We start from the raw sequence: 15,066 nt of genomic DNA on the forward strand, positions 1-15,066 counted from the left end.
ATTGTGTTGAACATTAATAAACTAATGCAATTACCAGCAAGGTCATCGAGTCAGCTAATTTAGAAATATCAGTACAGAGCTCTTGAGTAGGCCTCTGGAGGACCACAGTCACTTTATTACAGCAGGAGGGTCAGTAGAAAATGTTACATTATGATTGATCTTTTGATCTAATTGTGGAGCTCTGCCGTTCCTTTTTGTCCAAAAGTGCTTAGCAAGCAAGAGGTAGAACCAGCCCAAACGAATTGAGCACTGTTCCAACAAACCTCAGGGATTGTGGGTAATAACACAGTTAGTGTCGACATATGTGGTCTCAACTGTCTGTGGCTCAAAGATATCAATGTTTATGTGTAAAGCTACAATTTTCAGATTTTGTCAATTATGAATATCAAAAGTCTTGACGTTTAGCTAAGTTCTACAGCTATAGTTATTTTGTTGTTTTTTTGGTAGCCATTTACCATGGTTTTGTTTCAGGAATGTAAGGAAGATTTATTTTTGTACTGGTGTAAAGTATGTACAGAAAGTCATGTCTTTTAATGCAAAAATGTATTGTGTTGAAATATTCTATTCAACAGATACCAGGAACATACAATTATGTGCACTAGATATCAATATAGTCAATAATGTGAACTGCATATTACCAGTAATATTTTTTATCTCAGTTGTTAGATATATATCTCTTTTCTTTGCCATTCAAATATATCTACAGATACTTAAGGAATGTATGGTATATTTATTTTTTGTACTTGTGTAAAGCATGTACTGAAAGTCTTGTCTTTTAATGCAAAAAGGTAGTGTGTTGAAATATTCTATTCAACTGATATTATTATTTTATTATTATTTATTTCTTAGCAGACGCCCTTATCCAGGGCGACTTACAATTGTTACAAGATATCACATTATTTTTACATACAATGTCCCATTTTTACAGTTGGGTTTTTACTGGAGCAATCTAGGTAAAGTACCTTGCTCAAGGGTACAGCAGCAGTGTCTCCCCACCAGGGAATGAATGCACGACCCTCCGGTCAAGCGGCCAGAGCCCTAACCACTACACCACACTGCTGCCCCCTGGTATCAATCAAGTGACTGATACCAGGAACATACAATTATGTGCACTAGGTATCAATACAATCAATAATGTGAACTGCATATTACCAGTAGTATATTTTATCTTCATGTTTAAATAAATATATCTCTTGACAGCTCTAAAAATTAGAAGGCAGCATACCAATATAGGGAAGACACTGTTTTGACAGAGGTCAAGTCTTAATGTGCCCCAAATCACATAATTAAAGAGCAGCCATTAACCTTTGTTACAACCTGTCTCACCCTTTTAACTAATACATTACTTTAACAATGGTACATAAAGGATTCACAATTCTTGGTATGCAATGGAACCTAAGAATATCAGGATAATGGAATGGAATAGAAATCAGCAATCAACATGGAGGTCCCCATTGTTTCATGTTCTATGCAAGTCTGTTTATATAACTGAGTATTGTCTCATGTGAAACTGAAATTTAATGTTATTGAATTAAGAGATAATGGGCAGGATGAACAGGGCTAGAATTTTTGGGGATTCATTTTGGCGTCAAATGTATAAAAAGTGCCTTTAGAGGGGAAAAAAAAACAAACAGTTAATGCACATACAGTACAGAGGGTCCCCTTATTTGGCTAATAGTCACATAGTTCCTGAAAGGTTCAAATGTTTGTTTAAAGTCGAGAGTTCGAGGACAGCAGTATCATAAACCGGTACATGATTCTGTACAATTATCAGAATATATCTTTGCAGTCTCAAAAAAAGGTGTCAAGGATTGGCATTGAACTGCTGGCTCACCCTCTAAGAGGACATGGCTTCTAGCTTCTTGGGGGAATCATTTACCTGAAACTGACAATCAGATCACAACCAAAAGGTTTTTAAACCTGCGTTTTAAAGAACATCTTACAATCTATTTTTTTTTTTGACAAGAATAACACTACAGTATTATTATTTGTTATTTAGCAGACTCCTTTATCCAAGGCAACGTACAGAGACTAGGGTGTGTGAACTATGCATCAGCTGGAGAGTCACTTACAACAATGTCTTACCCGAAAGACGGAGCATGAGGAGGTCAAGTGACTTGCTCAGGGTCACACAGCGAGTCAGTGAGTGAGCCGGGATTTGAACTGGGGACCTCCCGGTTACAAGCCCTTTTCCTTAATCACTGGACCATATCGCCTCCTGTACATAATATGTATATACAGTACATAACATGTACAAATCAAGGCTACAATTTAACTTGGAAATCAAACAGAAAAGAAAGGAGTCTCATACTCTATCAAAACAGTTTCCCACTGAACCATGTAAAATGCAATTCATTGATCTGATACAGTGACTGAAAGCCTACCGTCAAGATCCTGAGATCATTTACCTTGTGATCTCACATTTCTATTCATTTTTCCCCACTGTCCTTAATGAGCCACCATAAAAGTCTAATATTTGCATTTATCAAACGTATAACACAGTTGATGAATTAATAAATACATACCAAGCATTGTCACAGGAAATGCACAGCACAGCTGCCAGAATAAACAAACACTGAATTTAAACTTTCCACAAAGTTTCTGAAAAATAAACAAATTACTGCAACCCTGAAAAGTTTTTGAAGACAGGAAGGATTTTTGATGCACTAGTTGATATACATGATATTAGCTGATTATTTTTGCCTACTTTTAAAATATATTATAAACAATGGCATGAAAATAAAATGTCTATCTGAATTATATATATATATATATATATATATATATATATATATATATATATATATATATATATATATGATTTCCATTACATGATAGTAGATGTTAAAATTTCATGCTGATTTGAACTCGGCTCTCGCTAAGATAAGCACCAACTAAGACGTAGGTTTACAGTAAACTAATGTGATCCATCTGTGTCTCCATCCATTTGAGTTTCCTTCCATATGATGATGTAGATATCCTTCTGCCTGGTGTTGATGACTGAAGTGTAATGCTGGCTCCAGGGATCAGCTTATTTTGCCTCCCTACTGCATCAGCACACACAACGGCTGTGATGCTGGCTACGGGGATCAACCACAATGCGGTCTCCCCAGCGCATCAGCATGACTACCGTCTGGATTGAGCTAAGTGGGGTACATCTCTGGGGTCTTCAAGTGGGCACCTTCCATCCTCTGTGTTTCGTCGACTAGCCCACAACACCTCAAGAGGGCTTGACGGTGATTCTGGTGTCCCAGCATCAACTCCCTCCTGCTGCTTCAGATAAGTTCTTCACTGCAATGCAGCTCTTAGCCACTGAATCCGACATCTCTGAGAAGCTGGCCACAAATCCTCGACAACCCACCTCCACTAGGAAAACCCAGACTCTCCATCCTCGCTGTTCCGCTTCAGCGGCTAGTTGAGCATACCGCAGTTTCTTCCTCTCATACGCCTCATCTAGAGCATCCTCCCATGGCACTGTTAACTCTACCAGGTGAACAAGGCGTGCTGATCCAGACCACAAGACAATGGTGGTTAGTGGTGGCAATCTCAGGTGGAAAAATAAGCCGTTGACCAACATCAGCCAGCATTTTCCAATCCAATGTAAGATATATGTTATATGTCATTTAATATGGGAAGTTCAAAAAGAACAGAATGTTGCATAACACCATGTGACAATTTTTTTTATTTTTTTTTGGTTCCTGGGTAGTAAGTGTTATTTCCTAATTGCTTATGACTCAAAAGTATAGAAAATGGCTATTATTCCCCACAAACTTTGCTTTTTTGACCAGGACAGTGATATTTTGAAATGTACCTATTTTCCAGAACATTCCAGATAGATTCAGTGCTGAGTAAACTTGGAGTAACTTCTAGAACTTTCTAGAACTTTCCAGTAATATAAATAGTAGTATAAATACAGGGGCCTTAAGCCCACCAGTTCAGTTAAGTGGATACATATCTGCATTTTTTTTTGATGGCATCAAGAGGCTGCAAGCATCCGGCAGACACATTTTGCTATGTCTGCGGCCAATTTATCAAGACAAGAGCGAAAAAGTACTCCGTGGAAGCATCTGCTAAGATGTGTGAGGCCTACAAGGCATATTTCGGCATGCCTGTCTGGGATCAAGACAAACCTTGGGCACCTCATTTCACCTGCGAGCACTGCAAAAAAACTCTGGAAGGTAAGATGGACAATTGTTGCTCGGAATTTTATGTTATAAAATTTGTTAAAATTTTTAAAATTGTAAAAGTTTTTAATTTTAAAATGTTTTACAATTTTCAATGTTACTGAAAAAATATATCATATATGAAAAATGTTGCGAGAATCTCTTACACATTAGTCATGGGTGAAATAAATGTTTTTTTGTAGGATGGTACAGAGGGGAAAAGAGAGCCATGAAGTTCGCTATCCCAAGAATTTGGCGGGAACCCACTGACCACTCAAGCAACTGCTACTTCTGCATGGTGGACCCTTCCAAACGTCGAACTGGCAAGAATGCACCTGCTATCACGTATCCGGACCTTCCTTCATCCATCGCCCCGGTGCCACACTGCCATGAGCTCCCCGTACCCACTCCTCCGGAGAGAGAGCAGCCGTCTTTAGAAGAGAGCAGCAAGTCAGAGAGTGAGGAAGACATTGTAGATCCAGATGACAATTTCAGAGGTGGAGCTGAGGAGAGAAACCCATACTACCCCAACCAAAAAGACCTCAACGACTTGATTAGAGATCTTGGTCTCACCAAGTCCAATGCCGAGCTTTTGACGTCTAGGCTCAAGCAGTGGAACTTGTTGGATGAAAGTGTGCAAGTCGCAGATCAGAGGAAGCGTCACCAACCTTTTTCCAGCTTCTTCACCCGTCAAGATGGGCTCTGCTTCTGCCACAATGTGACCAGTCTGTTCGAGGCAATCGGAATCGCCTGTAACCAGAATGAGTGGCGCCTCTTCATTGACAGCTCATCCAGGAGCCTCAAAGCCGTGCTGCTCCATAAAGATAACAAGTACCCGTCTCTTCCCCTGGCTCACTCGGTGCACCTCAAAGAGGATTACCTTGCTGGATGCCTTGAAGTATGATGAGTACGGCTGGGACCCCCGGAAGGTGCTGATGCCACCATTGCACATCAAATTGGGCCTTATGAAACAATTTGTCAGAGCTCTAGATAAGGAGTCGGCAGCCTTCAAGTACCTTCAAGACTTCTTCCCTAAGCTGTCTGAGGCAAAGGTCAAAGCCGGTGTCTTCGTCGGACCACAGATAAAGAAGATCCTGGAGTGCAATGAATTCCCCAAGAAGCTCACTAGTAAGGAGAAAGCGGCTTGGAACAGCTTTGTCGCAGTGGTTCGGGGCTTCCTGGGCAATCACAAGGCCAAAAACTATGTGGAGCTGGTTGAGACTCTGGTGAAGAACTACGGCACAATGGGCTGTAGGATGTCCCTCAAAGTCCATATCCTTGATGCTCATCTTGATAAATTCAAGGAGAACATGGGAGCGTACTCGGAGGAGCAAGGTGAGCGCTTCCACCAGGATATACTGGCCTTTGAACGCCGCTACCAAGGACAGTATAACGAGAACATGATGGGAGACTACATTTGGGGGCTGATTCGTGAAAGTGATTTACAGTATAATCGTAAATCTCGAAAAACTACTCACTTCTAAATCTTTTGTAGTCATTTTTGTATTACTTTAGTATAAATACATGTTAATTTGGATTCATATGTTGTTTTTTTCTGACTTTATGTGAACGAAAAGACACAAATTCGCCCGTTTTCTCATTGGAAATAGGTCAATTTCAAAATATCACTGTCCTGGTCACAAAAGCAAAGTTTGTGGGGAATAATAGCCATTTTCTATACTTTTGAGGCATAAGCAATTAGGAAATAACACTTACTACCCAGGAACAAAAATTGTGTTACATAGTGTAATTTACTGGAAGTAAAAAAAAAAAGTCAATGACTATTAGAACTGTTTAATTGTATACATTATTGTTATAGAGGGCTTTTAATTAATCTGGTTGTTAAAGCCTCTCTGGTAGGTATTTCCATACCTTTTTTGTTTGTTTGTTATAGATTGCAATAATTTGGCAGATCGCAGTAGACATGTTTCAATTCAAATTATTATAAAATACAATTGGGGCATCAAAAATGGTAAACAAATTAACAGTGTGGTATAGGGTCGATAGATTTTTTTAGAAACATTATGTAACATTTCTACAAATTGTTTACTTTTAAAATGTAAGAAAAAAAAAAGAATAGTTTATTGTAACCTTTAAGTGAGGTTCATGGGGCAGGAGCTAGGGCTCCTCCTGCCATTTCCGTCCCGCCAAAATGTCAATCTCCCTATTTAAACCCCAAGTCACGCCTTATTCTCTGTCTTGCCTTTTCATTATGCTCCGTGTACAGATCCAAGATTTAAAATGAATACAGCTTAGACCATGAATCAAAACAAATCCATTGCGTTATGAGTATTTGCTACTTTCGGTTTACAGACTAAAACATTTTGCGATCTAAAACCGCATTATTTAACTTACCAAACTAAACACTAAGAAAAATAAGTATACCTGTGCCCCCCTCTCACCCATCATCCCTCCAGCTAAGGTAGCTCATAAGAGTTGGGGAGAGACACCTGGCCCCCTTACATGTTTATTTATATTTTTCTTTTTACAGCATTCCAGTCACCCCCTCGAGGGAAGTGAAGCTCACTACTTGCCTTGCAAAGTTAGCAAGGAATACACTTGCAAGTCGGATAGACCTCTGGACTTCTCAATCTTTTTCAATTCTCCTGCTATCCTATTTTTTCATTTCCTCTTGAGGGGAGTGGCGCTCGCTTCCCAGCCTTGGAGGTCGGTCGGTCCGGCCTCACCTCCAAGAGGGTGGCTCTCCGTAAGCCAAGGGGAGACCCTGTCCTCTTTTCTAGTCACAAGCACTTTTCTCCAATTTCAGCTCCAGAGGAGCTTCCATCACACAGCCCTTGCTCCTCTCCTATGAAAAAAAAGTATAATCAAGAGATACATTGATGCAGGAATATAAAAAAAAGTAGCCATCTAAAACATTCTGTTTAATAAACTGCTAATTGGTAGTTTGTAGTAAAGCAACAGGAAATTCACTACATGGTGGATATTAAGTAATGGGATCATTGTTAAATTATTGCTTATTACTGTACTTATATTGAGTCTAAACTGAAATTTAGTATGACTGCAGGACTAAAATGCAGGTAAACAGACAAGGCATGCAAAACTACAGGTCCTAATTATTATATATAACATATTTTAGGTATAAACAAACTGCATACATTGCCTGATAGTGCATCTTACTGATACTTAAGGCTTGAAGAGGTCCTTTATTTTGGCAATGCTCCAAAACAGGTTAGAATATTAACACTCCAGCAGTTCTTACAAATAGATCAAACATGTTGCTTGCAACCGAAACATTAATATACCAAACCAGTTTAGTTATGATTTTTTTGTCGTTCTTTAAAAAAAGAAATCAATAGCCTTATCAAATTTTATAATGAGTATATTTTTCCCCAACAACACAATTGGAGTTCAGTATACCATTTTCATTACTTTTCTACATCTCATTGATTTTGATTTACATTTCAAACTGCGATTGAGTGTGAGAGAATCGGCTTATATTTACTGGAAGAAAAGTTACATTTTTAAAAGATGAGATGTCTATTGATTGAAAATATGTTTGCTGAAACCTTTCTTCCAGCTTTTTGTTGCATCGTGGGCTAAGACTCATGCTAAAAGTATTTTGGAAGGAAGCTTTGATAACGTCCCATGTACTTCATACCAAAAAGCGTTTAATGTTTAGGGGGAATATAATAGAGTCATGTCAGTTTTGTTGATTGATTTAATTGTTTACTGATCATGGTTGACATGCACAACACCTGAAATGTTAATAACATTTTGTTAAGTTCAGTTTAAAAAGGGTCAATATATATTGACATTTTTAAATTCAAGGTCTTGCATAAAAAGATTTACAGTAAAAAAAAAAAAGGTAAATCGGCTCTTCACAAAAGCAAAACATGTTTGTTTGTTAGTGTTTTCTAGTTATTTGATGTAGAATTCCTTTGGGTTGTATTTTATTCACCTATAAAAATATTGTTTCTAGCACCTCTATTTGTTTGTTGTTTTAAAATAAGCAAAAACAAACAAAATATACAGTAAACTGTATTTCAATAGATGTTTTACATTGCCAAATATTCTTGAATGTGTGGCACTACAATGTATATAATTTATCGTGATGACCCAAAATGGAAGTCTGCATTGGATTTCTAGTTCACAGCACAAAGCCACAACATTATCCCTTGAAGTGACCTGTTTCGACAAATAAAATAATAAATAATAATAATAAAATGGTCTCACTGTGCTGCAGGGACTGACCCTACAGGTTACCTTGCTCCATTTTGAGGTTTCTCCTCTAATCAGTACTTTCTGTTTTCTACATGTTAACCACTCCCTAATCCATGTACATGCATTTCCTTGAATCCCTACTGCGTTCAGTTTGAGAATTAATCTTTTATGCAGGACTTTGTCAAAAAACATGTAGAGAGCTTCAGTACTCCCAAGATTGTGTGCGTGTGCATGTGTTAGTATTGGGGGGCTTTTTAAGGCTTGAGAAGCTTAAGTATTTTGGGACCCCATTTATACAAATTTAAAGAACTATTTAAAACAGGAGTATGGGACATGGCAGAAATGCATTGGACAGGTAGAGAATACAGTGAGAATTGCATATGTGGTGTGTCAAATGGTTTGCACTTGGTTCTTAGCTACAGAAACTAAGAAAAATGAAGCAAAAAAGATTACTATAATGCTTTAATGCAACATCTGTTTTAAAAATGTAAAGTTCTTCAGTGAAATCTATATCTTTTTGTAAACCAATAAACATATTTATTATTAAATATTTTTTACAACATGTCCTTACTTGTTTCTATCTATTATATGTAAAGCATCATTGGGCCATATTAAAAGGTTAAGGTTCAACAGGGCTTTGGAAAAATGAAAATAAACTTTTAACTCTCTTTAAAACCGCTGGGGAGAAGAAAAAAAAAATAATAAAAAAGGTTTCCTAAAACGACCTTAACAAAACAATACAGTTTGTTAATATGACCCAGTGTGAAATTTCAGGACCAGAGTATGTATACAATTAATTTGTACCTATTGTTTGTACCTCAAGTATGAAAGGACCAGGTGGTTTTATTCACCTAACTACCTGCTGTGGAAGCCTCCACACCTCCAGCAGCCTTGACAACACTTCAACTCATCCTCTCATGCCGGCTCCAATAACTCAACAACTCTTTCAACAGGATTCTCTTCGAAAATCTCCCTTTCAACATAACAAAATATTTCTAACTAATGTACAGGATGCTCCTTAAATATCTTCTGTTTAAATATGTCCTTAATCTAGACTTATGAGGCCAATAAAATATAAATATTTCAATGTCTTTAGCCCCTGGTATTAATCAGAAAAATTAGTTTAGGATTATTTTTTTGTTACTGCTTCTTTACTGCTTAAAAAAAACCCAAAAAACAAAAAAACACACACACATCCAGACACAAACCCTATTCTATACAGTGGAAAACCAGGACACTACCCCCTGGGCCATTCAAACGCTTACAGCAACAACAAAACAGCAACCTAAAGCATAAGATATGAGCCAGACCCTTTAGTGATGTTCAGTTTGTGTGTCCCCATAGCCCTTTTCACTGGACAAATCGACAACCTATCATACCAAGTAATCCATAACATCAATCCCAAAATCAACTTGTTTATCACATATTTCATTGATGATGTTCATTAAAAAAATAAATGAATACAATTTAAAAAAAAATCTACAAACAATGACAATGTATCTATTTAAAATTAAACCTAAATACAGGTTTAAAAAAATCCAGAGAAATGTTCTGTTGTGTAATATTTAATCCAGAAAATGTGTGCTAAAATGGTCACAAGTAAATGTAATGGCTATAAACTATGATTTATGGAGCAAAATCAGATGCTGAAGAAATGATCTGGGGCCTAATCTGATTTATGGTTTTAATTTTGTTTGGTCTTGGAGTTACATGGGATTTGTGGTACAGTGGAGAGCAGTCGTATGAATAACGGTCCGCAATAAACTTAAAACACCTCTGTCAATAACAACATGTGTTTAAAAAATAAATACTTTATTATATGATGAGACATTTCTTTATTTGTATAACCAGAAACTACATCATGAACAAAATTACTATTAGTAATCCACAGATAGCAGTCATGTAAAAATGTACCAGGAACACATGATTTTTCTTTTATGCTTCAGTTTCAGCTGTTATTCTCTGACCAGTTAGAAAATGTGCTTACACTACAGTTCTACATTTATGCAGTTCTTTGTTTTTTGCAGACCTTGCTATAAAATACAACTATGCGTTAATAAGTTACATAAATAATTATCATTTAAGGTTCAACATAATTATAACATTCTAAAAAATTGCAATGCAGTAAATATATATATATATATATATATATATATATATTTAATTCTAAAAGCAGTGTGACCCTGAAATCGCTGTAATTGTCTGGGATTTAAAGTGAAGACCCAGACTGGTGTTTTGTTTTATATATATATTATTATTATTATTATTATTATTATTATTATTAAGCAGACACCTTTATCCAAAGCGAAATAAAAGTATATAAATTACAGGCAATAAAAATGCAAAGCAAACACATATATATATATATATATATATATATATATATATATATATATATATATATATATATATATATATATATACAATAAATATAAAAGAGAACAATACTAATCTCTCTATATATATCTATATATGTTTCAGAGAAGGTAGAACTGCAGTGTACAAAAAAGAAGGTTGATAAGAAGAAAAAAATATTTAAAAAATAAATTTAAAATAAAATACACAAAAAGTTAAAATTTAAAAAAAAATTCATTTCAGGACGTTTCAGGCAAAAGCCCATCTTCAGCTGTGTAGAAAGAAAAGTAACACAGTGCAGTATTTACTTTTTGTGTACATTATTTTTATTTTATTTTTGAAATATTTTTTCTTCATATATATATATATATATATATATATATATATATATATATATATATATATAACTACCACCGTCCGTGTGGTTTGTTTCCTTCCTGGGTATATTATTAAGCACAGTTCATTAAACCAAACAGTCCCGGTTCAATAGACAAAACAAAACACCAGTCTGGGTCTTCACTTTAAATCCCAGACAATTACAGCGATTTCAGGGTCACACTGCTTTTAGAACTAAATGGCGTTTCTGTACCTGAAATTAAGCAACCAGCCTCACTCAAATAAAACACAGTCCATGAAAAGAATGCGGTTGCTTAAAAGAACACGTAAAATAACAGTCCACAAAGCGCAGGCTTTAATTAATTCAGCGCGTGCACACTATACGCGCTGGTATAAAACTTTGCCTGTTTAAACGTATTCAGTTTGGCAACAATTAATACAGCTGTAGAAAATGGGTTGAACGCTGCATACAGCAGGCAAGTAAGCAGGTGAGTAACAGTCCATTTAATACGGTGACTTTCTTTTAAAACAGGTACAAACAGAACGCTGTCTTTCTTTTCAAAGAAACCAAGCACAAATGGATCCCGCAAGTCTGCGGTTTGGGTTACTCACTGAGATCTGTTTGGCGAGTGCACCAGCTTCACTTCATTCCAGGCTGCAGATGCGTTGCAGCTTCCTCCGGCCAGACCAAAATATAAGCCCTACTCGCTTTTTTATTTTGCAGTCACTCCACACAGGTACCTTCGGTTCTGGAATAAAGTAATCCTTTCTGGTCACCAACACCTTTTTAATCTCTGTTCCTGTACTTCTGCACAACGAAGCACGCTGCTCTTGTCTCTGTTCCACACCACTTAAACAGTGGCTGTACAATCTGTACTCAGCTAATGAAACGGACCGACAACACCACTCAGTCTTTCAAAACTGCTGCTACACAAAAAGTACCTTTCACAATTACCTCCCCCTTTTCTAATTGCTGACCTGCCTTTTAAAACCCCCTGGATTCCCGCGGACATGTCACCTGACTACTGACCTTCGGAATCATGGGAGTTGAAGTTTCTTTATTTATTATTTCGTTTTGCCAACGTAACGCCCGTCTTTCTAGTTTTGAGCTTTGGGGGAAGATATCAGCATCCCCACGTTCCTGATACCTTCCTCGTGCGCTCAACACTGACGGTCTGTTACAATATATACAGTGCCATGAAAAAGTATTTGCCCCCTGACTGATTTTCTGCATTTTTGCACATTTTTCACATTGTATTTGTTCAGATTTTTTGTGGGTTGTAGTAGTATATAGAGGGAGTCTGAGAGAAAAAATGACACCAAAGTTTGAAAACTGTGAAAAGGTTATTGCCCCCCCTAGTTAACTCAACCCAATTAAAGGGATAATTAGGGTCAGCTGTTTGAGTACTTTGGTTAACAACCAGGCCTGATTTGTGCCAGCCCTACCCAATATAAATCTGACTAACTTAGGCCCTTACCATCAGAGTGAAGTTGTCAGCACACAGGTTCTAGAGGCACATCATGCCACGAACAAAAGAAATTCCAAAAAGTTGTTGATGCCTATCAGTCTGGAAAGGGTTACAAAGCCATTTCTAAGGCTCTGGGGCTCCACCAAACCACAGTCAGAGCCATATTGTCCAAATGGAGAAAGTTTGGGACAGTAGTGAATCTTCCCAGGAGTGGCTGTCCTGCCAAAATCTGTCTAAGAGCAAGGCGTAAAATCGTCCAGGAAGTCACAAAGAACCCTAGAACAACATCCAGGGATCTGCAGGCCTCTCTTGCCTCGGCTATGGTCAGTGTTCATGACTCCACCATCAGAAAGACACTGGGCAGAAATGGGATTCATGGCAGAGTAGCAAGGCGGAAGCCATTGCTCACTAAGAGGAACATGAATGCTCATCTCAAGTTTGCCAAAAAGCACCTGGATGATCCTCAAGAGTTCTGGAACAATATTCTATGGACAGATGAGTCAAAAGTGGAACTTTTTGGCCGACATGGGCCCCGTTATGTCTCGTGAAAACCAAACACTGCATTCCACAGTAAGAACCTCATACCAACGGTCAAGCATGGTGGTGGTAGTGTCATGGTTTGGGGACGCCTTGCCATCATTGAAGGAACCATGAATTCTGCTCTGTATCAGAGAATTCTACAAGAGAATGTCAGGCCATCCGCCCCTGAGCTGAAGCTGAAGCGCAGCTGGGTAATGCAGCAAGACAATGATCTGAAACACACAAGCAAGTCTACATCAGAATGGTTGAAGAACAAGAAATTTAAAGTTTTGGAATGGCCTAGTCAAAGTCCAGACCTAAACCCCATTGAGATGTTGTGGCAGGACCTGAAACGAGCAGTTCACGCTCGAAAACCCACAAGTGTCACCGAGTTGAAGCAGTTCTGCATGGAGGAGTGGGCCAAAATTCCTCCACAGCACTGTGAGAGACTAATCAATAACTACAGGAAGCGTTTGGTTGCAGTTATTGCTGCTAAAGGTAGCGTAACCAGTTAGAGTCTAAGGGGGCGATTACTTTTCACACTGGGGCATTGGGTGTTGCATAACTTTCTTTAATAAATAAATGAAATATGTATCAAATTTTTGTGTTATTTGTTCACTTAGGGTCCCTTTTATCTAATATTTAGGTTTTTGGTTGAAGATCTGATAACATTCAGTGTAAAAAATATGCAAAAATGCAGAAAATCAGACAGGGGGCAAATACTTTTGCACGGCACTGTATATATATATATATATATATATATATATATATATATATATATATATATATATAGGAATTTAGAAATATCGGTTAAATAAGTTAGTTTTGAGAAGACAGTGGAAAGCAGTAAAAGACTGAACAGTCCTGAGGAGAACTGGTAGCTGATTCCAGGGTGACGAGGGAAGAGAAGGAGCGAGCACGGGAGGAAGGAGTGAAGAGAAGGCATAACAAGTGGGTCAGTAGAGGATGAGCAGAGAGGGCAAGAGGGAATATAAAGAGACACGAGGGATTGGAGATAGGAAGGGATATGCTTCAATCAGGGTATGTTCACACAGAGTCTGTTATGGGGGTTGGTTCTGCACTCAGTAAGATTTAGTTGGTTTGAAGTGTAGCATGAACAAAGTTTCCATGGCAAATTAACCAAATAAAGTTTGTTTGGCAGCTCCTGTGCTTTCCTCCAGCACCCACCATTCCTTGCTTCAATAGTGATAAAAAGACAATCCCCCAATCACTGTGAAAATTGTATGCCAGCCTCTGTTCTACTGATTGGCTGTGTATAATAGGTTGGGTGGGCTGCCAAACAAAATACTGTCTCTTGGTAACTGCAACATCACTGGGTGCCTGTTCCAAAGTAGTTGGCAAAGGAGACGTATACAATACATACAGACGATGATGCTGGGTAGCTGTTTGAAAGGGTTTGTCGAAACACATTTATGCCAGACCCCAGAAATGGGATGATTCAATAGTAACTACGGGAGTGAGTGCCCAAATTAGCAGGTTATGGTAGCGTTCAGATACAAGAGGGAACATCTTGTTTCAATAGACTAAATAGAGCTTATTGGTGCTGGGTACTATTGAAAACCTAATAATAACGTATACTATAAAGTATTTACTATCCGCTTGCCTAATATGAATGGATCACATTGCATTTACTCAAATAGTGTTTTTTTTTTTTTTCCACACAAATTAAAGAGCGCAATTCTAGTAGCAGCAATACAAAAATAAACGTTATCCTTAATACAGGTACATTACATGGCACTTAAACAAAAACATACCAAAAAAAACAAAAAATAAAAAAACAGAATAGGAATTGCATTAAAAACCGCTGTGAATTATGCTGTGCAAACATCTTAAAAGGTACTTTAACAGTAAAAAAAAAAAAAAATTGAAAATGTAAAACAGTTACAACTCATTATTTTGCCGAGTGGGTTGAATAAATGTTTTTCCCTTAATTTGACAATAAACATGCTACTTAGTTGAATATACGGTATGTATTAACATATTGGATTACTAAATTCTAATCTAAATTAGGCTTTATATAC

The sequence above is a fragment of the Acipenser ruthenus genome, chromosome 9 (genome assembly GCF_902713425.1).
Source record: "Acipenser ruthenus chromosome 9, fAciRut3.2 maternal haplotype, whole genome shotgun sequence".
NCBI lineage: Eukaryota > Metazoa > Chordata > Actinopteri > Acipenseriformes > Acipenseridae > Acipenser > Acipenser ruthenus.